Genomic DNA, 25,279 nt, shown 5'->3' on the forward strand with positions numbered 1-25,279 from the left:
AAGAACAAGAAGGCCAGCACACTGTTAAAGCTCCCAATTCACAGCTTTATTGAAAATGTTTCGATCCGAAACGGATCTTCGTCAGGTCAAACAAACAAACTAAGTGCTCACATCCCAAAATATACACATTTCACCTCACATGACCATTGCGGACATGATGCATGAGTAGATGATGACCAGAAATGTTATAATTTGTTATTAATGTTAGCCATAGTGTCAGGAGTCGTCGAACCATAAACTATTGTAAATGCTGATGGCAGGTCATAAACACAAGTCATAAACACCATTCAAAGGAGATTAAGTCCTTCAGAGAAGCAATTTTAGTATTTTTAAAAGCACCTCCACACAGTAACCGGCAATGCATACGAAGTGAAATCATCTTAATTATTCTTTATTGTTGTTCAAGGCGAGGACTTTTTAATCAACTGCACATTTTCTGTCTTGAGATTATTTTTAGCTTATAAAAAAAAAGAATATCTGAAGAGAAAGAATCATTGTTTTCAAAGATAATTTCTCATATATTAATGCGGGGACAGGATTATGCATTGTGCGCAGAGAGACTATGAGACAAACTGCCTCTAATTCCTTTATTTAAACTCTACTGTAGAAGAGCGAGAAGTAGAACACGGGCAAATTACAGTTAATAGATCAAATGACTTTCGTTAGTCACACATTAGCACATAGTTTACTTAATATATATCTAATAACGTATTTGCATTCTAGATCATTCTCTGAGGATTTTAAAAGCTCACTTCAAGTTCAAGTTCAAGATTCAACTGTATTTGTCCTAGAGGGCAATTGGTTTTGCAGCAAAAAATAACATTGAACATATAAAATCCACATGGATCACAATGACAGACAGTTCAAGGGAATACAATGAGTTAGTTCATCAAGTCATAGGTCTGACAGCCATCAATACTAATATATACAGAATGCCTACTAGTGATCCACATTAGCAGCAGCACAAAAGTATAGCAAGTCAAAATTGCCTAATAAGTAAAGTGCTCTGTGCATTCTTAGATCATCTCGTCAACAACAATGTGCTTCGGATCAGAAAGCAGATACTCAGAGATACACTAGTGACTACACTATTGACGCTCCACCTCTGTCATCCCCATAGTCTACAGTCCAGTCCAGCCCTCTTTCTGAACACACACGTACACACACACACACACACACACACACACACACACACACACACACACACACACACACACACACACACACACACACACAGGCACACTTCGTTTTTACTAACAGTTCATAAAACAATAATGTTCCCTTTGATAGCATTGCGTGCCAACTAGCCAACATCTCAGTCAACATTGATTGATTGCAAATTAGTCATTGTGGCCAATATCATTAAGGAGCAGTGGTGCAGCAGGGCTGTAGGGTTAGGGTTAGAGTAACGGTGACCAACATCATTAAGGAACAGTGGTGCAGCAGGGCTGTAGGGTTACAGTAACGGTGACCAACATCATTAAGGAGCAGTGGTGCAGCAGGGCTGTAGGGTTAGGGTTAGAGTAACGGTGACCAACATCATTAAGGAACAGTGGTGCAGCAGGGCTGTAGGGTTAGGGTTAGAGTAACGGTGACCAACATCATTAAGGAACAGTGGTGCAGCAGGGCTGTAGGGTTACAGTAACGGTGACCAACATCATTAAGGAGCAGTGGTGCAGCAGGGCTGTAGGGTTAGGGTTAGAGTAACGGTGACCAACATCATTAAGGAACAGTGGTGCAGCAGGGCTGTAGGGTTAGGGTTAGAGTAACGGTGACCAACATCATTAAGGAGCAGTGGTGCAGCAGGGCTGTAGGGTTAGGGTTAGAGTAACGGTGACCAACATCATTAAGGAACAGTGGTGCAGCAGGGCTGTAGGGTTAGGGTTAGAGTAACGGTGACCAACATCATTAAGGAGCAGTGGTGCAGCAGGGCTGTAGGGTTAGGGTTAGAGTAACGGTGACCAACATCATTAAGGAGCAATGGTGCAGCAGGGCTGTAGGGTTAGGGTTAGAGTAACGGTGACCAACATCATTAAGGAGCAGTGGTGCAGCAGGGCTGTAGGGTTAGGGTTAGAGTAACGGTGACCAACATCATTAAGGAGCAGTGGTGCAGCAGGGCTGTAGGGTTAGGGTTAGAGTAACGGTGACCAACATCATTAAGGGGCAGTGGTGCAGCAGGGCTGTAGGGTTAGGGTTAGAGTAACGGTGACCAACATCATTAAGGAGCAGTGGTGCAGCAGGGCTGTAGGGTTAGGGTTAGAGTAACGGTGACCAACATCATTAAGGGGCAGTGGTGCAGCAGGGCTGTAGGGTTAGGGTTAGAGTAACGGTGACCAACATCATTAAGGAGCAGTGGCACAGCAGGGCTGTAGGGTTAGGGTTAGAGTAACGGTGACCAACATCATTAAGGAGCAGTGGTGCAGCAGGGCTGTAGGGTTAGAGTAACGGTGACCAACATCATTAAGGAGCAGTGGCACAGCAGGGCTGTAGGGTTAGGGTTAGAGTAACAGTAACCAACATAATTAAGGAGCAGTGGCGCAGCAGGGCTGTAGGGTTAGGGTTAGAGTAACGGTGACCAACATCATTAAGGAGCAGTGGTGCAGCAGGGCTTTAAGGTTAGGGTTAGAGTAACGGTGACCAACATCATTAAGGAGCAGTGGTGCAGCAGGGCTTTAGGGTTAGAGTAACGGTGACCAACATCATTAAGGAGCAGTGGCACAGCAGGGCTGTAGGGTTAGGGTTAGAGTAACAGTAACCAACATCATTAAGGAGCAGTGGCGCAGCAGGGCTGTAGGGTTAGGGTTAGAGTAACGGTTACCAACATCATTAAGGAGCAGTGGTGCAGCAAGGCTTTAGGGTTAGGGTTAGAGTAACGGTGACCAACATCATTAAGGAGCAGTGGTGCAGCAGGGCTTTAGGGTTAGAGTAACGGTGACCAACATCATTAAGGAGCAGTGATGCAGCAGGGCTTTAGGGTTAGGGTTAGAGTAACGGTGACCAACATCATTAAGGAGCAGTGGTGCAGCAGGGCTGTAGGGTTAGGGTTAGAGTAACGGTGACCAACATCCTTAAGGAGCAGTGGTGCAGCAGGGCTGTAGGGTTAGGGTTAGAGTAACGGTGACCAACATCATTAAGGAGCAGTGGTGCAGCAGGGCTGTAGGGTTAGGGTTAGAGTAACGGTGACCAACATCATTAAGGGGCAGTGGTGCAGCAGGGCTGTAGGGTTAGGGTTAGAGTAACGGTGACCAACATCATTAAGGAGCAGTGGTGCAGCAGGGCTGTAGGGTTAGGGTTAGAGTAACGGTGACCAACATCATTAAGGAGCAGTGGTGCAGCAGGGCTGTAGGGTTAGGGTTAGAGTAACGGTGACCAACATCCTTAAGGAGCAGTGGTGCAGCAGGGCTGTAGGGTTACAGTAACGGTGACCAACATCATTAAGGAGCAGTGGTGCAGCAGGGCTGTAGGGTTAGGGTTAGAGTAACGGCGACCAACATCATTAAGGAGCAGTGGCGCAGCAGGGCTGTAGGGTTAGGGTTAGAGTAACGGTGACCAACATCATTAAGGAGCAGTGGTGCAGCAGGGCTGTAGGGTTAGGGTTAGAGTAACGGTGACTAACATCATTAAGGAGCAGTGGTGCAGCAGGGCTGTAGGGTTAGAGTAACGGTGACCAACATCATTAAGGGGCAGTGGTGCAGCAGGGCTGTAGGGTTAGGGTTAGAGTAACGGTGACCAACATCATTAAGGGGCAGTGGTGCAGCAGGGCTGTAGGGTTAGGGTTAGAGTAACGGTGACCAACATCATTAAGGGGCAGTGGTGCAGCAGGGCTGTAGGGTTAGGGTTAGAGTAACGGTGGCCAACATCATTAAGGGGCAGTGGTGTAGCTGGGCTGTAGGGTTAGGGTTAGAGTAACGGTGGCCAACATCATTAAGGGGCAGTGGTGTAGCTGGGCTGTAGGGTTAGGGTTAGAGTAATGGTGGCCAACATCATTAAGGGGCAGTGGTGCAGCAGAGCTGTAGGTGGTGGTTAGTTATCTATGTTTCTAGCTCAAACATCCCCTCTACCTTCATACTGTATCTCCCTTTCCAAACCAGAAGCCACACACACACACAGCATTTCCCCATCTGATAAATGGGAGAAAAAAACACATGCTCCCATGCCACCACCGTTCTGTTGGTGTATTACAGTTTTTTTGGATTGCTTACACACTAAAATTAAAAGTAGTACACTATTAGCAAAACCTTACACTCAAGAAGCAAAACATCAGCCCATATTTGCACAACTATAAGCACATTGTCAACCTTACACTTGTTGCAAAACTCTACACACAGTGATTTGCAAAACACTAAACACACTTAACATACATTACACACAAAAATCTATCATGAAGTCACGTCCTTGCAATACCAAAGCACTGACTGTCAAATTACCACACCGTCCAACCAATTGGTTCAACACAGTCATCAGGTGTGCAAACACTCGTTTGCTTAATTGTAGACACACCAATCAGGTGTATAAGCACTATAAAAAGCAGCAGGTGAGTTCATCGGTCTTCAAGCACAATGGAAAGAGTCAGAGAAAGAGTAAGACGAGGAGGAGGAGGAGGAGGAGGAGGACGACGAGGAGAACGAGGAGGAGAACGAGGAGGAGGACGAGGAGAACGAGGAGGACGAGGAGAACGAGGAGGAGAACGAGGAGGAGGACGAGGAGAACGAGGAGGACGAGGAGAACGAGGAGGACGAGGAGGAGAACGAGGAGGAGGAGGAGGAAGGGGAGGAAGAGGAAGAGGAAGAGGAAGACAAGAAGGTGCTCAAAGAGGACCGAATCTGACAAATGAGATCCGCGCAACACTGGTTGACCACATTGTCAACCACGGCCTGACGCTGAGGGAGGCTGGACTGCGAGTACAGCCAAATCTAAGCCGATATACAGTGGCAAGTGTGATGAGAACATTTCGACTGGAAAATAGGTATTGTAAAAATATCATCATATCAAAAACATCTGCACGGTTTCAGTAACTGCTTACAGTACTATATTCTATGCACTATCAGCACTTCTGTTACCTTTTCCTGTGAAATTACTGTACTATTGTATACTGTTTTTTTTTCTACATAGGATTGAGGGTCAGGGACGACAAGGGGGAAGGCCTCCTATGTTCACAGAACAGCAAGAGAGGGAGATAGTAAACATGGTTTTGGCCAACAATGCTATAACACTCAAGCAGCTCCAAGCTAACATTGTCAATAACCACGCCATTTTCAACGATATCCATCAGGTCTCAACATCAACACTGGCACGCATCCTAAAAAAAAAACATATTCAAATGAAGCAAATTTATCGAGTGCCTTTCGAGCGCAATTCCGAAAGGGTGAAACGACTGCGGCATGATTATGCAGAGGTATGTATTCACTTTAGCAGTGTGATCTTGCATACTGTCTCATAATCTTTTACTGTACTGTAATATGTATACTAGATCTACACTGAACTACACAATTTTGCCTGACACTGTTTTTCAGAGAGTTTTACGAATGGATGGAGAGGAGATCCAGCATGAGTTCATTTACGTAGATGAGGCTGGGTTCAACCTGACGAGAACACGAAGGAGGGGAAGAAACATCATTGGCCACAGGGCTATAGTCAATGTCCCAGGGCAACGTGGGGGTAATATAACACTCTGTGCAGCCATTACACAGAATGGGGTCCTCCACCGCCATGCCCATATGGGCCCTTACAACACAGCACTCATACTTACATTATTGGACCAATTGCACAACATAACAGCAGCAAATCAAATCGATCATATGCAATACATTGTTGTCTGGGACAATGTGTCTTTCCACCGCTCTGCTCTGGTTCAGAACTGGTTTCAGCAACATCCACATTTCACCGTCCTATATCTTCCACCATACTCTCCATTCCTCAACCCTATAGAAGAGTTTTTCTCGGCATGGCGGTGGAAGGTATATGATCTCCATCTCCAGGCTGAGGTACCCCTCATCCAAGCCATGGAGGAGGCCTGTGACCAGATGGAGGTAGCAGCAATGCAAGGATGGATTCGTCATTCAAGACGTTTCTTTCCAAGGTGTCTTGCTAATGACAACATTGCCTGCGATGTTGATGAAATTCTCTGGCCAGATCCAGCTAGGCGAAGAGACAATGTCTAGTTATTTTTTTTTTTTTTTTTTGAACTTACAATACGTAAAGTGACGTTTGGTTACAGTATTATGAATCTCCATGTCAACATTTTGGGCGTGTTGAGAAATAAATGAGTTTCTTCAGTCTGCAACATTGGTCTTGTGTAGTGTTTGGTGAATTTACATTATATTTGTACTTTGTTGAGAGTAGCCTACTCTAATCATAGGGAAGTAGAAGTGCTAAAAGTGTTTTAGGTTTATCACAGCAGAGTGTAACTCGTGCAAACAGAGTATAGTAATGTGAAACGTGTGTGTTTCATATGGTAACAAAGTGTGGTTTTTAAAAAGAAGTGTATAGTTTTTACAAGAGTGTTTAATTTTGCAAAGGATCTGTAGTGTTTTGCTAATTGGGTGTGTGGTTGTGCTAATTGTGTGTAGTGTTTTGAAAACACGGGCCCTGTTTTGAAAATCGTGCTTAAGCAATCAAAAAAAACTGTAAGGATCAGCAGTGCTAGCACGCTAAGATCACAGCATCTTATCAGTACTGTTCTTTCAATATAGTGTTTCTGAAAGATGGGTGAAGTCTCCACAACCTCAACTCTGTGGTTTATCAATCTGATGGACTAACATTTATTGGCAACAACACCGCCTTCCAATTCTCGTATTACACTGACATGATAGAATCAGTGAGGAAATGGAGGTTGGGTTTTAAATAATCTCGTTTAGACAGAAACTTCCTCCCAATGCTCAGAAGGAGAGGGACAAAACGTACTATGTGCAACTACAGTAGCCTGGGGAGGAGGTCATAGGTTAGGTTAGAGATACACTACATGACCAAAAGTATGTGTACACCTGTGTGGTAAACCGTGGGGTGTTGGGTTGAGCGCACAGAGATGGACACAGAGACAGGGATGTTCTAGTCAGAAAACACGACTTTACTAGGCAACAAAAAAGAAACGTAACCACAAAATAACTTAGGGTTGGCTCGGTCCTTCTTCTCATATTCGGCTCTGTGCCTACGGCAGCTTCGTTCCCCTCTGTCAGCTCACTCCTTGCCTCTCTCGTTTTCTCTCCCACGGTGTGCCACGGTGCTCCATTTATGTGGCCTGTACGGCTGGTTGGCACTCTCTCCTAATTACCCCTAATTGGTGCCATCAGCACCGGGGTGCCCAGCCAGGGTACTCCCAGCACAGGCAGCCAACGTCGCGGCACGTACAGTACCAGTCCCTCTATCACCAACCCCCGGGATAGAACTCCTGGGACACCACAACCTGCTCGTCGAACATCTCATTCCAAAATCATGGCATTAATATGGAGTTGGTCCCCCCTTTGCTGTTATAACAGCCTCCACTCTTATGGGAAGGCTTTCCACTAGATGTTGGAACATTGCTGCGGGGACTTGCTTCCATTCAGCCACAAGAGCATTAGTGAGGTCGGGCATGGATGTTGGCCGATTAGGTCTGGCTCGCAGTCGGCGTTCCTATTCATCCCAAAGGTGTTCGATGGGGTTGAGGTCAGGGCTCTGTGCAGGCCAGTCAAGTTATTCCACACCAATCTCGACAAACCATTTCTGTATGAACCTCGCTTTGTGCACGGGGGCATTGTCATGCTGAAACAGGAAAGGGCCTTCCCCAAACTGTTGCCACAAAGTTGGAAGTAAAGAATCGTCTAGAATGTCATTGTATGCTGTAGTAGCGCTAAGATTTCCCTTCACTGGAACTAAGGGACCTAGCCCGAACCATAAAAAACAGTCCCAAACCATTATTCATCCTCCACCAAACTGTACAGTTGGCACTATGCATTGGGGTAGGTAGCGTTCTCCTGGCATCCGCCAAACCCAGATTTGTCGGTTGGACTGACAGATGGTGAAGCATGATTCATCACTCCAGAGAACACGTGTCCACTGCTCCAGAGTCCAATGGAGGCGTGCTTTACACCACTCCAGCCGATGATTGGCATTGCACATGGTGATCTTAGGCTTGTGTGTGGTTGCTCGGCCATGGAAACCCATTTCATGAAGCTCCCGGCAAACAGTTCTTGTGCTGACGTTGCTTCCAGAGGCAGTTTGGAACTCGGTAGTGAGTGTTGCAACCGAGGACCTACGATTATTACGCGCTACACGCTTCAGCACTCGGCGGTACCGTTCTGTGAGCTTGTGTGGCCTACCACTTCACGGCTGAGCCGTTGTTGCTCTTAGACGTTTCCACTTCACAATAACAGCACTTACAGTTCTAGCAGGGCAGCTCTAGCAGCGCAGAAATTTGACGAACTGACTTGTTGGAAAGGTGGCATCATATGACGGTGCCACATTGAAAGTCACTGAGCTCTTCAGTAAGGCCATTCTACTGCCAATGTTTGTCTATGGAGATTGCATGGCTGTGTGCTCGATTTTATACACCTGTCAGCAACGGGTGTGGCTGAAATAGACGAATCCACTAATTTGAAGGGGTTTCCACATACTTTTGTATATATAGTGTAGCTGGGAAGGGGTGACGATACCAGCCACTAGAACTTCCTGAGTGATTTCCCACAATATACTTTCCCACAATGCCTGACTACTTTGATGGATCAGACCAGATAGATCAGAAGTGTTGAGTCGATGGATGAACACTTTTTTCCATCATGCATGTTCAACTATTTCAATGAACGCTCAACCAACCTGTAACTATCAGACACAGGTCATTGAAAGAAACAGGTGTTTTATTGTAGGCCTAAAACTTTCAAAGAGGTGGCATGCACAGTTTAACATCTTTATCTAGTTCTAATGTGTATTGTGTAACATTGCAAAAAAATATAAATTCTGTCTGAGTGAATCTGTCTTGTCAGACATAGGCTACTGCTTCTCAGTGCTCTGTCTGGCTGCTGTCTATCTCTTTCTCTCTGTCATTCTCTCTCTCTCTCTCGCTGTCTGTGTGTGTCTTTGCTCGATGATGTTGCCCATGGCTACTCTTCATCAGATAGTGAAGCGTTCAAGCCCCATTTGCTCTGAATGGCTTTTAGCGTAATTCAATAAAGATTTGTGGCATTCTGTCATCTGCTACCATGACGACGTCTCTGCCGGGGCCAATCAGGGCCCGTGGAATCCTCGTCATCGGTAATATTAGCGATAATAATGATAATGGTGTTTCTGAAAATGCAGCGCTTCTGAGTATTATTATGATGATGATGACGATGGTAATGATGATGATGATTAGACATTATTGTTGTTTCGTTACTCTGCCCCCCCCATATCAACATCCTTCTGCATTAGCCTTTAAAGGTCCAATGCAGCCGTTTTTATCTCAATATCAAATTATAGCTTCTTAGATAAGAGCACTTTCTCAAGCAATCATTTTCCTAAGACTGTCTGGGAGTGGTCTGACTGGGGAGGGGAAAAATGAAAATTAGATGTTATTGACAGAGAGGTTTGGAACTCTCTTTCTTATTGGTCTATTAACTAATTTACTGCATGGTGATGTCACCATGGAAGGCCAAAACTCCATCCCACGAAAACAGGCTGAAATTTCAGGCATTCTTTTCAAAGAGCTCTTACACTGAAAGGGCATTATCATAATTTTCACAATTTCACAGTATTATTCCAACTTCATAGTGTGGAAATATATAAACAAAATTAGGGAAATCACATTTTTGACTGCACTTGGCCTTTAATACAGGACAGGTTAATGACCCCTTGTCCCCCCACTCTCTCCCCCTCCCCTCTCTTTCCCCTCTCTCCCATCAGACATTACTGAGGTTCTGAAAGGGGCCGTAGACTCATTGCCTTTTACTGTGATGACCTTCATGGCTTTGACCAAGCACCATCAGCATTGAAGTATCATCAACACTGGTCAAAAGCAATCTTAGAAAGAGACCCCAGAACAGATGGTTTCTCTGTTGCATGCTCTCGCTCTCTCTCTCTCTCTCTCTCTCTCTCTCTCCTCTCTCTCTCTCTCTCTCTCTCTCTCTCTCTCTCTCTCTCTCTCTCTCCTTCTCTCTCTCTCTCTCCCTCTCTCTCTCTCTCTCTCTCCTTCTCTCTCTCTCTCTCTCTCTCTCCCTCTCTCTCTCTCTCTCTCCTTCTCTCTCTCTCTCTCTCTCTCTCCTCCCTCTCTCTCTCTCTCTCTCTGTCTCTCTCTCTCTCTCTCTCTCTCTCTCTCTCTCTCTCTCTCTCTCTCTCTCTCTCTCTCTCCTCTCTCTCTCTCTCTCTCTCTCTCTCTCTCTCTCCTTCTCTCTCTCTCTCTCTCTCCTTCTCTCTCTCTCTCTCTCTCTCTCTCTCTCACACACACACACACACACACTCTTTCTCGTATAAACTTCCGTCGTACTTTGTACTTTACATATATTTTCTTAGTGACTTCTCCAACTATTCTCATCAACTGTCTCTAATTATCTCGTTAACTTTATCTTAATCAGCACTAATGAGTTTGATTGTTCTGAGAACCACCTCACTGCTCTTAATAATCAGTGTCTGTTTCTCTATTAGTGTTTCAGTTGCTCACCAGAACCCTACAAGTCTCTTAGCGACGTACATGTATATATACTGTACCTACCTACTGTATATATAGGTCATAACTTACTCATTACCCAAGAAGACTATAAATTGTGCCTTCCTGTATTATACGTATGCTAAAATCTTTATTCTATTCTACGGCCATTTACTTTATGTTAGTTTTCTTATTTTTTACTATTTCTTATTGTTGTTGCATTGTTGAGAAGGAACCTGCAATTTTTATGTCGTTGGATGATGTATACCATGCATATACCGTACATACGACTAATAAAAAATGTGAAACTTGTTTCTCTCAACCCCCTTGTCTGTCTGTTCTCTCTCTCTCTCCTCTCTCTCTCTCTCTCTGTCTCTCTCTCTCTCTCCCTCTCTCTCTCTCTCTGTCTCTCTCTCTCTGTCTCTCTCTCTCTCTGTCTCTCTCTCTCTCTCTCTCTCTCTCTCTCTCTCTCTCTCTCTCTCTCTCTCTCTCTCTGTCTCTGTCTCTCTCTCTCTCTCTGTCTCTCTCTCTCTCTCTCTGTCTCTCTCTCTCTGTCTCGCTCTCTCTCTCTCTCTCTCTCTCTCTCTCAACCTCAGCCTCCCCCAGTCTCTTGCCTCCTCTCTTTATCTCCTACCTCTTTCTCTACTTCAATAAACCTAATGCCCTAATCCCTCTACTTCTTCTTCTCTCTCTTTGTCATTACTTCCCTCCTCTTCCCTCATTATGAGAGGAAGTTATAAGGGTAAGGAAGAGAGGTTTTATAAGAGAGGTAAAAGTGACCTTGAGAGAATTAGGCCTACAACCATTCCTGTCTAATCTACAGAGGAACATTCAGTGAATCTCCACGGCGCACCAGGAGCGAGGATCTGTTGCTCGAACACACTGTTCTGATACTTGATACCAGTAAGCCTATGCCTATCAGTGAGTTGGCAACAGAGGTGCAGCAAGCAGAATGCCTGGAATGAGGAAATGTATGCCTATTCATCCAAAAATCTTGAGATTATGTGAATCTCTCGAAAGATAATAAAACTGTTTGGGCTCTTTGATTTGATTTAATACTTCATATCCATACCTGGGTGCTTTTCCAAAACGAAGGCCTCAAGTCGTCACACATCCCAAGAAAACTGTAAGGGTGGCTGTTTCCAATGATTTCAAGTCCTTTGAATCATCGGTCTTTGATCTTTCGATTGAGTAGATAAATATGGTAATAGGCCAAGCCTACTCCCACAATTCAAGTTACCATTACAATGTGCACATGTAGTTAGCCTAATGAGATCGCTATTTCCATATTGCAAAGTGTTTAGGATTTACATGTATATCCTCGTAATTGAAAAGGTAAAATGTTTGTTCCTCTGCCATACTCAGAGCTGCGTTCAGGATCACCAATTATCCTGTGGTGTTGGGTAATGCCCATATTGCTGAATGCTAAGGAGCAGAGTAATGTGTACCCTACCCCCGGAGTATTTCTGCTTAATGCGGGGTTCTACACTGAGTGTACAAAACATTAATGTACACCTGCTCTTTCCATGACATAGACTGACTAGGTGAATCCAGGTGAAAGCTATGATCCCTTATCGATGTCACTTGTTAAATCCACTTCAGTCAGTGTAGATGAAGGGGAGGAGACAGGTTAAAGACAATTTTTAAAGACAATTTTTAAAACCTTGAGACAATTGACACATGGATTGTGAATGTGTGCCTTTCAGAGGGTGAATGGGCAAGAGAAAAGATTGAAGTGCCTTTGAACGAGGTATAGTAGTAGGTGCCAGGAGCACCGGTTTGTGTCATGAACTGCGACGCTGCTGGGGTTTTCATGCTCAACAGTTTCCCGTGTGTATCAAGAATGGTCCACCACCCAAAGGACATCCAGCCAACTTGACACAATTGTGGGAAGCATTGGAGTCAACATGCGCCAGCTTTTTTCCCCTCATCAATCTATACACAATACCCCTTAATGACAAAGCAAAAACAGGTTTTTAGAAATGTTTGTACATTTATAAAACATTTACATTAGTATTCAGACGCTTTACTCAGTACATTGTTGAAGCACCTTTGGCAGCGATTACATCCTTGAATCTTCTTGGGTATGATGCTACAAGCTTGGCACACCTGTATTTGGGGAGTTTCTCCCATTCTTCTCCGCAGATCCTCTCAAGCTCTGTCAGGTTGGATGGGGAGCATCGCTGCACAGCTATTTTCAGGTCTCTCCAGAGATGTTCGACCCGGGTTCAAGTCTGGGCTCTGGCTGGGCCACTCAAGGACATTTAGAGACTTGTCCCGAAGCCACTCCTGCGCCATCTTGGCTGTGTGCTTAGGGTCGTTGTCCTGTTGGAAGATGAACCTTTGCACCAGTCTGAGGTCCTGAGCGCTCTGGAGCAGGTTTTCATCAAGGATCTCTCTGTACTTGATCCTGACTAGTCTCCCTGTCCCTGCCACTGAAAATCATCCCCACAGCATGATGCTGCCACCACCATGCTTCACCGTAGGGATGGTATTGGTCAGGTGATGAGCGGTGCCTGGTTTCCTCCAGACGTGACGCTTGGCATTCAGGCCAAAGAGTTCAATCTTGGTTTCATCAGACCAGAGCATCTTGTTTCTCATGGTCTGAGAGTCCTTTAGGTGCCTTTTGGCAAACTCCAAGCGGGCTGTCATGTGCCTTTTACTGAGGAGTGGCTTCCGTCTGGCCACTACCATAAAGGCCTGATTGGTGGAGTGCTGCAGAGATGGTTGTCCTTCTGGAAGGGTCTCCCATCTCCACAGAAGAACTCTGGAGCTCTGTTAGAGTGACCATCGGGTTCTTGGTCACCTCCCTGACCAAGGCCCTGCTCCCCCGATTGCTCAGTTTGGCCGGGCGGTCAGCTCTAGGAAGAGTCTTGGTGATTCCAAACTTCTTCCATTTAAGAATGATGGAGGCCACTGTGTTCTTGGGGACCTTCAATGCTGCAGACATTTTTGGTACCCTTCCCCAGATCTGTGCCTCGGCACAATCCTGCCTCGGAGCTCTACGGACAATTCCTTCGACCTCATGGCTTGGTTTTTGCTCTGACATGCACTGTCAACTGTGGGACCTTATATAGACAGGTGTGTGCCTTTCCAAATCATTTCCAATCAATTTAATTGACCACAAGTGGACACCAATCAAGTTGTAGAAACATCTTAAGGATGATCAATGGAAACAGGATGCACCTGAGCTCAATTTTTATATGCCATTTAGCAGACGCTTTTATCCAAAGCGACTTACAGTCATGCGTGCATACATTTTTGTGTATGGGTGGTCCCGGGGATCGAACCCACTACCTTGGCGTTACAAGCGCCGTGCTCTACCAGCTGAGCTACAGAGGACCACACAATTTTGAGTCTCATAGGGGTCTGAAAGGGTCTGAATACTTATGTAAATAAGGTATTTCCTTTTCTTTTTTTTAAAGACATTTGCAAAAATGTATACAAGAAAACTGTTTTCGTTTTGTCATTGTGGGGTATTGTATGCAGATTGATAAGGGGAAAAAAGTATTAAATCAATTTTAGAATAAGGCTGTAACGTAACAAACTGTGGAAAAAAGTGAAGGGGTCTGAATACTTTCCGAATGCACCGTACACTAGCCTAATTGTTGATTGGTGCATAATGTTATCTTCCAAGGTGAGGCCTTGATGGAAGCTATAAACTCTGTCATACCTATCGCAGCCAGACAGGGTTAAGGTTGCCATACTGGCTTTCTGGCATGATTGAGGCCTGTGTTAATTAGAGCTCTGTATTTTGAGTTATTGATTATTTATTTCATTTTATCTGAGTTTGTTTATAGTAAAGAGTCTACTTCCTGTTTGTTATTATTGTTGTACATACAGTATGTAGCCTACATACTACACAGTTCTCACTGACTTTATTTCACCTCCTGCAAATAAACACCCTCACCCTGAGTTTTGCGCTAAAGGCCTACCAACTAACCCCAACCCTACCAACGGGCCTCCAGTGCCACTTCACACTGGTATTTGAAATCAAGTATTTTAAAGAAAGTTCATGATGAGACAACAACCAGTCTCATCAAAAACGATTATATTCTACAAATATCTGCAGACTATAGCCCTGCCTTCTGTTACAGCACCCCTAGTGATGGCCTGGCTTTATAGAAGGGGAACTGAGGTGTTGAAGAGGACAGGTCATGTATGAAAAGTTATAAAAGTAAGGTAGGCATATACACTCTAAAAAATTAGGGGTTCAACAAGGGTTCTTCTAAGATCCTCAAAGTTTGTTGAAGAACCTTAGGGTTCTTGGCACTGAAAATTGCACCCAAAAGGTTCTTCCAAGAACCCCATAGGAGGTGGGGTTCATCAAGGAACCTCATTAGTTGGTGGGGGTTCTTGCAGGAACCTAACTGCCCAACTGAAACATTTGGATTTGAATTTGAAAGGACAGCAGGTGCAGGCACTTAACTGAAAAATGTAAAGATCTCCTCAATTTAAGGTAAGGTTTGTCCCTTGTACGATCTAAATTGATATTGTTTTATGATGATACCATCTATCTTTTCATATTTGTGCAAAACAGAAAATGGATACAATTCAATGGATATCAATCAACAAAGAGGTAAGAATATGTATGCTATAAGAATATGTTGAAGGCTAGCTGTATTGGGTACAGATTACTGAACTGCTCACTTTTGTGTCTGTGTCTGCAGGTTTACAGAAGAGGAGGCATACAAAGGTATGTCAATTGGTATTGGTATGTTATGCAGATCACATGTACCATCCTCCTCCCTTACCTCTTCAATTAATATCCCACAGGCCTCTACATTATGGACAAGTTATGTGTATGAAAACCATTATCAAAATAGTTTTTTTTTCATTCACATTTACCACAATAACCAAGGTATGAATACTGTTGTGTGCATGTTTTGTTAATCATCTGTATAATTACAATTTTTTGGATTCACAGACTTCACCCTCCCTACACCTCTGATGAATATAACAGGACACCTGTTCGATCACCAGGCACTGCAAAATCATTCTGGCTATGGATACGAAGAACATCAGCATATTAACATCAACATGCCAACATCAACATGCCAGAGGATATACCCATTGGACTTGGGGCTCTGCTGGGAGTTGACCTTATATTTTGATTATTTTATTCTTCTTTGCCACTAAAATCCTAATAAACACTGACAACTAAAAAATTGTGTTATTGTTGTTATTGTTAAGCGTATTACACACACACACACACACACACACACACACACAAAGCCTTCAATCTGACACAATAGTTGTCTGTTCTACTTACAGGGGGCTAGTGGTTATGGAGCTCTTCAGGGGCTGCCTCTTATTATGCTGCAAACCCTAACTGTACAATGTAAGCATTGTTGCTCAGTCTGTCTGGGAATAATCAACGGCAAGTTATTGTACCGTTTAACATTTCACCATTTACAATATATTATCCTCAACAGACATTGGCTTTGCATGTAGGCCTTCACCACCACACACGCATCATCCTCATCATCTTCATCATCATGGGCCTATTCATTACATGACAGAGGAAATACAGTGAAGCACATTTGATGCATTCTATGTTTTGATGTAGGATATGTTAGACTATATAAATGAAACATATCACAAGGTTACTATTTTGCAAGCCCGTCCTATCTTTTTTTATAATTGATTATTTCGGGGATAATTATGCATCCCGCACGCGCACGCGCTGACATCACTTCACCTCCCTGGTCACATGTTCTATCAGCAGTGCCTCAACACACATCCACTTGACTCGCGACTGTTTACGATCAGAAGACAGAACAGAATGGGGAGCCCCGCATGAGCATAACAGGTAAAACGCACACTCACGTTAAACGACTGAATATGCAATGGCATTTTTAATAACCCGTGCGTTTGTTTGAAGTTACTATATTGTTTTGTCTTTAGCTACCGAGCTGCATGTCGGAAGTGTAGCGTTAGGCCTGTGTGCAAGCTCGTGCAGCTAGCCTGAATGCTAACCCGAAAGAAGCTTGCGAGACAGTTTGAAAACTAAATTATATAGCTAGCCATCAGCAACGACGTAGTGGCATGATGAAGTAAGTATTTTCTAGCAATTGTAAATATGCATGGTGTTGCTACCTAGTTAAAGACATGTTTGTTTTTGTACCACCATGCTGGACATCTAGGGAGAGCTAGTTGCTAGCTATATCATGCCAATATATTGCACATCGACAGTCATTGAGGTGAAAATTGGTCCGATCACCTTTTCTATAAAGGAAGCTAGTGACATGTATTTTACCCGTCGTTTAACTAGCTAGTTATAATATGTTAAACTGTCTCTTTACCCTGTTGACATTCGATTGATGCATTTAGTTGGCCACTTTATCTTTTGTTTGCTAGCTAGCTTTGGCACACAACATCGGGAGTCTGTATTGGTTGGACTCCCTGAGTTGTGTTTCGTTCTGGTGGTTGGCGACAGAAACTAACCTTACCACAATATAGCTGGCTTTACCCAAAAAACGTTTCCTGTCAACAAAGGCATATGTATGTTCTCTATGAACTATATTTAGCAGATGTAAAGTGAAATGTGTCCCTCGGCTTCAAATAAACGACTGAATCCAACTTTTGTCTGAACAGCACCATATTCCTGTTGAGTTAGCGGGCTGCCATTAGGACCATGCACTTCACGTGAGACTTCCTACCACGAAATCTACCACTGTCCACACAGCAGGAATATGGACCGGTGCTGTTCTGACTAAAGTTGGATTCAGGCGTTTATTTGATAACATTTCACGTTATGCCTGGTAAATACAGTTCCTAGAGATTATAAATATGCCTTTGTTGACAGGAAACGTTTTTTTGGTATAGCTGGTTATTTTCCTTCTACATCCACCAGAACGATTCACAACTCAGGTAGTCCAACCAATACAGACTCCCGATGTTGTGTCCCAAAGCTATTTGCTAACTATGTTTCTTCTTGTTTTAAATGATGGCAAGCACTAGCTAGCCAATGTCTAGGCCTACCTGTTTTTATTTTGTCCAAGTTACAGTTGCCAACAGCACTATCGTGACCCAGCATAGTGCAGTGACAGTACCACAGTCAGGTTGTATCAGTTGTTTTGGCCAGAGGCCGTCCATACAGGAGGGGTCTGTCCCATGAGAGAACCGTTCTGTCAGTATCGAACCTTTGATCTCTGCGCGAGGTGCACTGACTGCAGGGACTGAAATGAGCAGCCAACCAGCACATAACCTACTCAAACGAAACAATCTCTGTATTATGAGGCAAACCACTGACGAGACACTGCAATAATATGTCAGTGTGTCATGTTGTTTTGACCCCTCACACTGTTCAGTCACCGAACAATGACTGAATCACTGATATTAGCTAGTGTTGCACTTTTTTACCAATACATTTGTCACAAATTGCTTATCAGAAATCTCTGCCTATCCTCTGTAAAGCAAGCAGGGGTGACAGTCTCAGAGAAACAACTCCCTGGGTAGTGAATAGAATGAAACCTTGAAAGTAACCAGACTCATGGTTGAAGCTGACTAGTTATGGACATTTACCAAACTGCTAGGGTAGGGGCAATAGGATGTTTCTTGCCTAGGAATGTCTTCATGCTTCAAGAGTTATTTGTGTTTGTTCCTTATAAGTGTTTGTGCGCAACTGTGTGTGTGTGTTTCATGTCTCTCACACACAAACACTGAGACAGAACATTTCAGGATCCCCTTTTGTGTATTTAGCCTTATTCGGATGGGATTCGTTTTACTGGGGAAGGTAGGGTAATGTAATTGTGTGCACGAGCGCACAACACCACATCCATAATTTTAGTCCCATGCGAATCTGCCATGTCAGTAATTTTTAACCTGCTGTTTTTTGGCAAACTCCAAGGTCCTCTGATAATACTTATCCTGTGCGAATTGACATCCCTGTGTTTTGAGGGATATTAAAATAAATTTTTGTCACATGCGCCGAATACAACAATTGTAGACCTTACAGTGAAATGCATACTTACAAGCCCTTAACCAACAATGCAGTTTTAAGAAAAATAAGTGTTAAGTAAAAAATACATAAATAAAAATAACAAATAATTAAAGAGCAGCAGTAAAATAACAGTAGCGAGGCTATATACAGGGGGTAACGGTACAGAGTCAATGTACGGGGGCACAGGTTAGTCGAGGTAATTTAGGTAATATGTACATGTAGGTAGAGTTAAAGTGACTATGCATAGATAATAAACAGAGAATGGCGGCAGCAGCTTACAAGAGGGGGTGGGGGGAACAATGCAAATAGCCATTTGATTAGCTGTTCAGGAGTCTTATGGCTTGGGGGTAGAAGCTGTTAAGAAGCCTTTTGGACCTAGACTTGGCGTTCCGTTACCGCTTGCCGTGTGGTAGCAGAGAGAACAGTCTATGACTAGGGTGGCTGGAGTCTTTGACAATTTTTAGGTCCTTCCTCTGACACCGCATGGTATAGAGGTTCTGGATGGCAGGAAGCTTGGCCCCAGTGATGTTCTGGGCCGTACGCTGTAGTGCCTTGCGGTCGGAGGCCGAGCAGTTGCCATACCAGGCAGTGATGCAACCTATCAGGATGCTCTCGATGGTGCAGCTGTTTAACCTTTTGAGGATCTGAGGACCCATGCCAAATCCTTTCAGTCTCCTGAGGGGGAATAGGCTTTGTCGTGCTCTCTTTACGACTGTCTTGGTGTGTTTGGACCATGAAAGTTTGTTGGTGATGTGGACACCAAGGAACTTGAAGCTCTCAACCTGCTCCACTACAGCCCCGTCGATGAGAATGGTGGCGTGCTCTGTCCTCCTTTTCCTGTAGTCCACAATCTTCTCCTTTGTCTTGATCACGTTAAGGGAGAGGTTGTTATCCTGGCACCACACGGCCAGGTCTCTGACCTCCTCCCTATAGTCTGTCTCATCGTTGTCGGTGATCAGGCCTACCACTGTTGTGTCGTTGGCAAACTTAATGATGGTGTTGGAGTTGTGCCTGGCCATGCAGTCATGGGTGAACAGGGAGTACAGGAGGGGACTGAGCACGCTCCCCTGAGGGGCCCCCGTGTGGAGGATCAGCGTGGCAGATGTGTTGTTACCTACCCTTACCACCTGGGGACGGCCCGTCAGGAAGTCCAGGATCCAGTTGCAGACGGAGGAGCTTTGTGGGCGCTATGGTGTTGAACGCTGAGCTGTAGTCAATGAATAGCATTCTCACGTAGGTGTTACTCTTGTCCAGGTGGGAAAGGGAAGTGTGGAGTGCAATAGAGATTGCATCATCTGTGGATCTGTTGGGGCGGTATGCAAATTGGAGTGGTCTAGGGTTTCTGGGATAATGGTGTTGATATGACTAATTCTTACAGGTTTGGATCAACAATATTGGTGCACAAGTACCCACCCATCCTTCTGGTAATGTCTGTCGAATGCTCCCTTTGTTAGTACATGCCCACCACACATCAGTCAGAGGGATGGTAAGGTTCATATTTTTTTTCCCTCCCTTCCTTATCTAAATCAGTCACATTAATTATCTCCTTACAGCCATCAAAATCACCCAAGTTACGGGTGCCATTTCTATGTCTGTAACACTGGTATTCGCCAGGAGTTAAAGTGAATCTAGGTGAGCTGGCCGAGTAAGTCAACTTTGCCAGCCCAATCCCTGTGCAATTGGGCTCTTTTTGATTGGACCACAGGTCTAATACACAGGGAAACATTGTCGGTCGCCCAATGGAGCATACATAACAATTGGTCTCCCCCAAGGCCCTAGCGGTGTACTTCATCCACTTTAACCAGAGATTCTCATCAGGGACCCCCTCCACTTCCCCTTGGTTCCATTCTTGGAGGAGAAAATCTTTCATAGTGGACGGGTTAGTCGAATTGACTCTGTCATCCCTTGACTGATCTACTCGGTCTATTGCTATTAATGGATTAATGACAGTACCTGTGCCCTCCATATCTTTCGACTCCATCAAATGTAATCTTAGACAAGTATCCCGTCCGTATTCGTCCGCACAAGCCCAGTAAGTTATTTTCATGTCCTCTTTAGTGACCTTTACTATTGTTACTACCATCTCCGTGGGGATGTCGTTGTACCTTCTTATCCTCCATCTGGACGTCCAGCTCCCCCCCCCCCCGTATCTCCGTCCCCCAGTATGTCTAAATACCTGAGCCCAGGAACAATCCGCCGAGGGAGCTGAACATGAATACAATGGGATTTTATAATCCCACGTTGCTCGCTTATCCGCCCTGATAAGATCCCTAATCCTAATTTTGAATCTTACTCCCCACCCTTCTCTGACTCCTATTTTGTAGATCACTCGTCCTTGACGGTCAGTATGTCGGGTCGCTTCCCTTTTATTTCTTAATAATGGTAAGGCCATAGCGTAATTGGTGCGAGGTGGTGGTGGATCTTGACATACCAAGACTATTGCTGAGACTATGATGCAGCTCAGGGTCACCCATATTCCCCAAAACCGGCAACCCTCTCCTGCCTTTAGTCCTTCTGCTTTGTACCACCCCATACTCACACCCTAAGAACACACTACAGTGATGATAGGTCGGAGTAGGAGATCTTCATTAACAGAGGTGACCCCCGGACCCTATTGGTCAAGTTCTTCTCTCCAACTCTGCGTGTGTTCAATGGTGCTTGTATGTGGTCTTACCTTCTTGCAGTGGGTAACATGGAACCCGGTTGCTCTTTCTGCTATTCTAATGGCAAAGACAGTGACCAATATAACCTGATACGGCCCTTCCCAACAGGCCTGCTTCCAGTTTTTCTTCTTTAGGGACTGGATGCTCACCAGTCACCTGGTTAGATAGAGTGGGTCACCTTCTCCTTTAGTTCACCTTTGGGGCACAAAACCTCTGACATACGGGTGTGGTTAATAAACTATCTTCACACATGTTCAGATTAATCTAACAATTTCTGACTGCATTCTCTTTTTAGACTATCTAAAAAATGTTTTTTTTAAAAGTATTTTGTCCTCTCCTTCGTATATTATTTAATCCTACCATTAGCCTCTTCCCCCCCCCCCCTTAACACATAGTTCTGCTCATGTGTCAATATTACCACCTACCTAAACAATCACTTAGGTAATTTATCAACCAATTGCCATGCCTTTTATTTTTGAGACTGTCTTTTGCTTCTTTATTGCTCCTCCCACTTCCTTTGTTTTTTATGGCGGCTAAATTCGACTTTCATTCAGTTCAGAATCAATTAGTAATCCAATCAATCTCTTATCTTGTAATAACACTTATGTTTAGTTCAAACTCTGTTCTACCCCGGCTCTCCCGGGCTTGACCTGAAGACTGATTGTTGGACATGACAAGTCCATATTTAAATCTTTCAAACCTAACACAACCCCCCTTCATGCTGTAATCAATCAAGAAGATAGCAAAGGAGAGACAGGTTTTTAGCCTGAACTCTGCTTAATCCTGGTGCCGCTCCCTTCACAATGTTTGAAGAGAGACAAAAGACAGCCATGGATTGAAGTAAGAGCAAGCACTTCGACCCTAGGTCACCTAAGTCTTCTGCCTAGCAACAAAGAATAAAAACCTCTATGTTCGTGATTAACCCAGTTATAACTAATAGCCCACCAAAAAAAAAAACATCATCTTTAAATCACGACCAATGTCATATCCCTCTTTACTCTCTACCATTTGGGTAACATCCCTGATATATGTAGGAAAAGCTAAGACTGGTTGGGAAGAGAGCAACAACAACAAACTGTTCTTCCTCCTCAGAGTTCCAAATGATTTTACCATGGGCTGCCATTTCCTTCCCATAGATAAGATCACTTAATTTACCAGTATACAGTACATAATGGAGTACCCAAGCTTTACAGCAGTCTATCATTACCAAAAAGCTCATCATTCTTCATCTATTTTTGGACATCTAGTCCCTATCTTCCTGATCTTATTGCTAAATCAATGATCTAGGCAATAGCTGTTTCGCATTAGATTGTGCCTTCCTCTGATTACTGCAGCTTATTGCATTAATTTAGTTTCAAATACCAACTTGTGGTTTATTAAAGCCTAATAAAAATGAAATGTACATGACATTTGATAATATTTCAACTTACTTCTATCCCGTAAAAGTAATCCAAGATGAGTACAATTGACTAGCAACAGGTATCTTTCATTAAGGGAAAGCTCTCTCCCTCCTCTGTTATCTTAATGTTTCAAATATCACCCAACAAACCGTTCCATCCCACAGCATAGTAAACACCACCTATGAACTGTTGAAAATCCCCTAAATTCAACATAACAACCCTTTATAAACATCGTGCTGGGTGTGTTGTTTTTTATTTGAAAAACCCAATTGAAAAACAACTATCAAAGATAGCCAGGCTCAACTTAATCTGGTAGCTCACTTTTATGACCTAAATACTGCCTAACTTCACTACTGCTTCCCCTCGCCCTGAGCAACATTCCAATGAGATAAGCTAATCTCTTTCTCCTGGTTATACATTTTGTTAACCTTCAATTACCATCAGTAATCTAAAGATGGTAGTACACACAAAACATGATACAGATATCCCCAGTCCTAACCCATCAATAATGTTTGTATCAATCTAATTCCTCATAACTAATCCATAAAACCACTCAAAATTCCTCAAGTATACAATGATTATTTAATTGATTACCGTAAATCTGCTACATGTGATCTCATCTCAAATGATCCATTATCAATTATTTGATCAACCCCCTAGGAAAATCTGTCTCCCCTTCTATTACACAATTCAGTTATTTTTACCTTTATATTCCCAATTTACTATTACTTTAATCATTGCAACTTGTTGCATTGATGTTCTTAAAATGTAAACCTATTGTTTAATAACTTCATACTTATAACCAATGTTTTTTCAATCCATCATCCTAATAGTAAAAACGATATCCCATTGTTCACGTAACGAAACTAAATAATTTGTTTAGAATCCACCATTTATTTTCATACAATATAATAATAATATAATATGCCATTTAGCAGACGCTTTTATCCAAAGCACTTCCTTTCAGTAAAGTCTTTAGACCTCTACTTGAAATGTTCCAGCTCAATCAACTCGCTGGACTGTCTCTCTATTTTTTCACGCTAACCAGAGCCATAAATTATTCTCCTTTGTCCTCAACTCAATTTTCACAGCTCTATCGCCATTTCAGTTCGCTATTCAATTTCTTTAACTGTTCTCTCTGATTCGGCCCTAATTAATAAAACAAATACTTGATATCGTTGATAAGCATACATTTAAGGATGATATTCCTATCATCTGAACTATGTACTGTCATAATGTCATTCGTACTTGTAACATATTTTAATAGACCTATCTAGAATACTTCTAAAGCTATCTAATGCAACTTTTAATACACGTAAAAACTCTCTCTCTCTCCACCCATTCCCTATTGAATAAGTGAGTCTTTCTATTTAACCCCCAACCACGCTTCAAATCTTCCATTCAGCATTAACCAACCAAATACTAAGTAGTATCCGGTTACCATTCATACCAGCCGTTGAATTCCCTCATACACACATATTTCACCTTATGCCATTCAAATGCCCAACAAAACATAATAGTTCAATGGAACCCTCTATTGGCTCTCTACTATTTATACATTACTTCTATAACCACTTTATTTATGGTCCGATTACCCATTAAACCTTATCACATAACCTTATCACCTAATCAAACAACGGCACAACCTTAAACTCATATCGGCCGGCTGGTAGCCCAGTAACCAAGAGCACTGTGTCAGCAACCGAGAGGTCGCCGGCTCCAATCCCCGAGCCGACCAGGCGAAAAATCTGCCGATGTGCCCCCGAGCAAGGCACCCAACCCCAACTGCTCCTGCAAGTCGCTCCGGACCAGAGCGTCTGCCAAATGACCAAAAATGCAGATGTAAATATTCTCTACTTTCTCACTCATGACGTACGTCTACGTTTGGGTGCGAAAGTTCATACGTATATATCGTTAGAAATTTATAGGTACCTCTCAAATAATCGCTTCGTGGTGTTTTTAGCCAATTCTTAATCGACACGAATCATTTCTTCAAACATTTTACCCGTGGAACCAAAAAATAGACTGTCCTATCTCCGACACTGCCCTTTCCTTTATCCCTGCAGTCACAATGGTTATGACCTGTTCTGTTACAGTATTTACACGGGGCCTTACACTCCCTTGCCAAATATTCCTATATGTTACAGTTAAAGCACTTCCTCTCTCCTTTGCGCTTCCAAAAGCCATACCCTCGCTGTCTCTAGCCCCTCCCCTCGCTGTTTCTTCAAATCCGTTCCGCAGTTTACATGCATCTGCTTAATCATAACTTCTAACTTCTCCACATTGAGATTTCCAATAAATCCATAACTCTTCTCCCAAATGGATCCATAAAACATATTTCTTCGATCTCTTCCTAACATATATCTTTCATCCCCCGTTAATTCTCAGACCTCTTTAGAATATTTATTTCCCATGGTGGAAAAATAAGAAATCCCCCCCGTTTAGTAATAATTCAATCCAGAATTATTTTCCTGGGACTTATTATTAGGTGCGACTCTTGAGCCAATGTTATGATCTGCTTTTGTAATTAACCATTAAAATTATCTAACCCGTAACCCAGAGTTTTTTTTTTTTTACTCCAGTTTCATGAAAGGGATCGGACAACCATTTTTTTTCTCACGCGACCTATTTTAGTTCCTTCCTTGAAACAATTATCACGTATTTCGATGGATCATTAAGT

General features: G+C 43.4%; 1 protein-coding gene across 1 annotated transcript in view; it reads left to right on the forward strand.

Moving 5' to 3' along the window:
• Positions 1 to 16,321: 16,321 nt before the first annotated feature.
• The window catches only part of LOC311121262 (TBC1 domain family member 5-like), a 59,723-nt gene continuing 50,765 nt past the window's right edge, over positions 16,322 to 25,279 (forward strand). Inside the window, exon 1 of the mRNA XM_084157940.1 lies at positions 16,322 to 16,403. The gene's annotated coding sequence lies outside the window, so the exon portion shown is untranslated. The remainder of the gene's footprint in view (positions 16,404 to 25,279) is intronic.

This window comes from Coregonus lavaretus, assembly GCF_964263955.1.
Source record: "Coregonus lavaretus genome assembly, chromosome: 3".
Lineage (NCBI taxonomy): Eukaryota > Metazoa > Chordata > Actinopteri > Salmoniformes > Salmonidae > Coregonus > Coregonus lavaretus.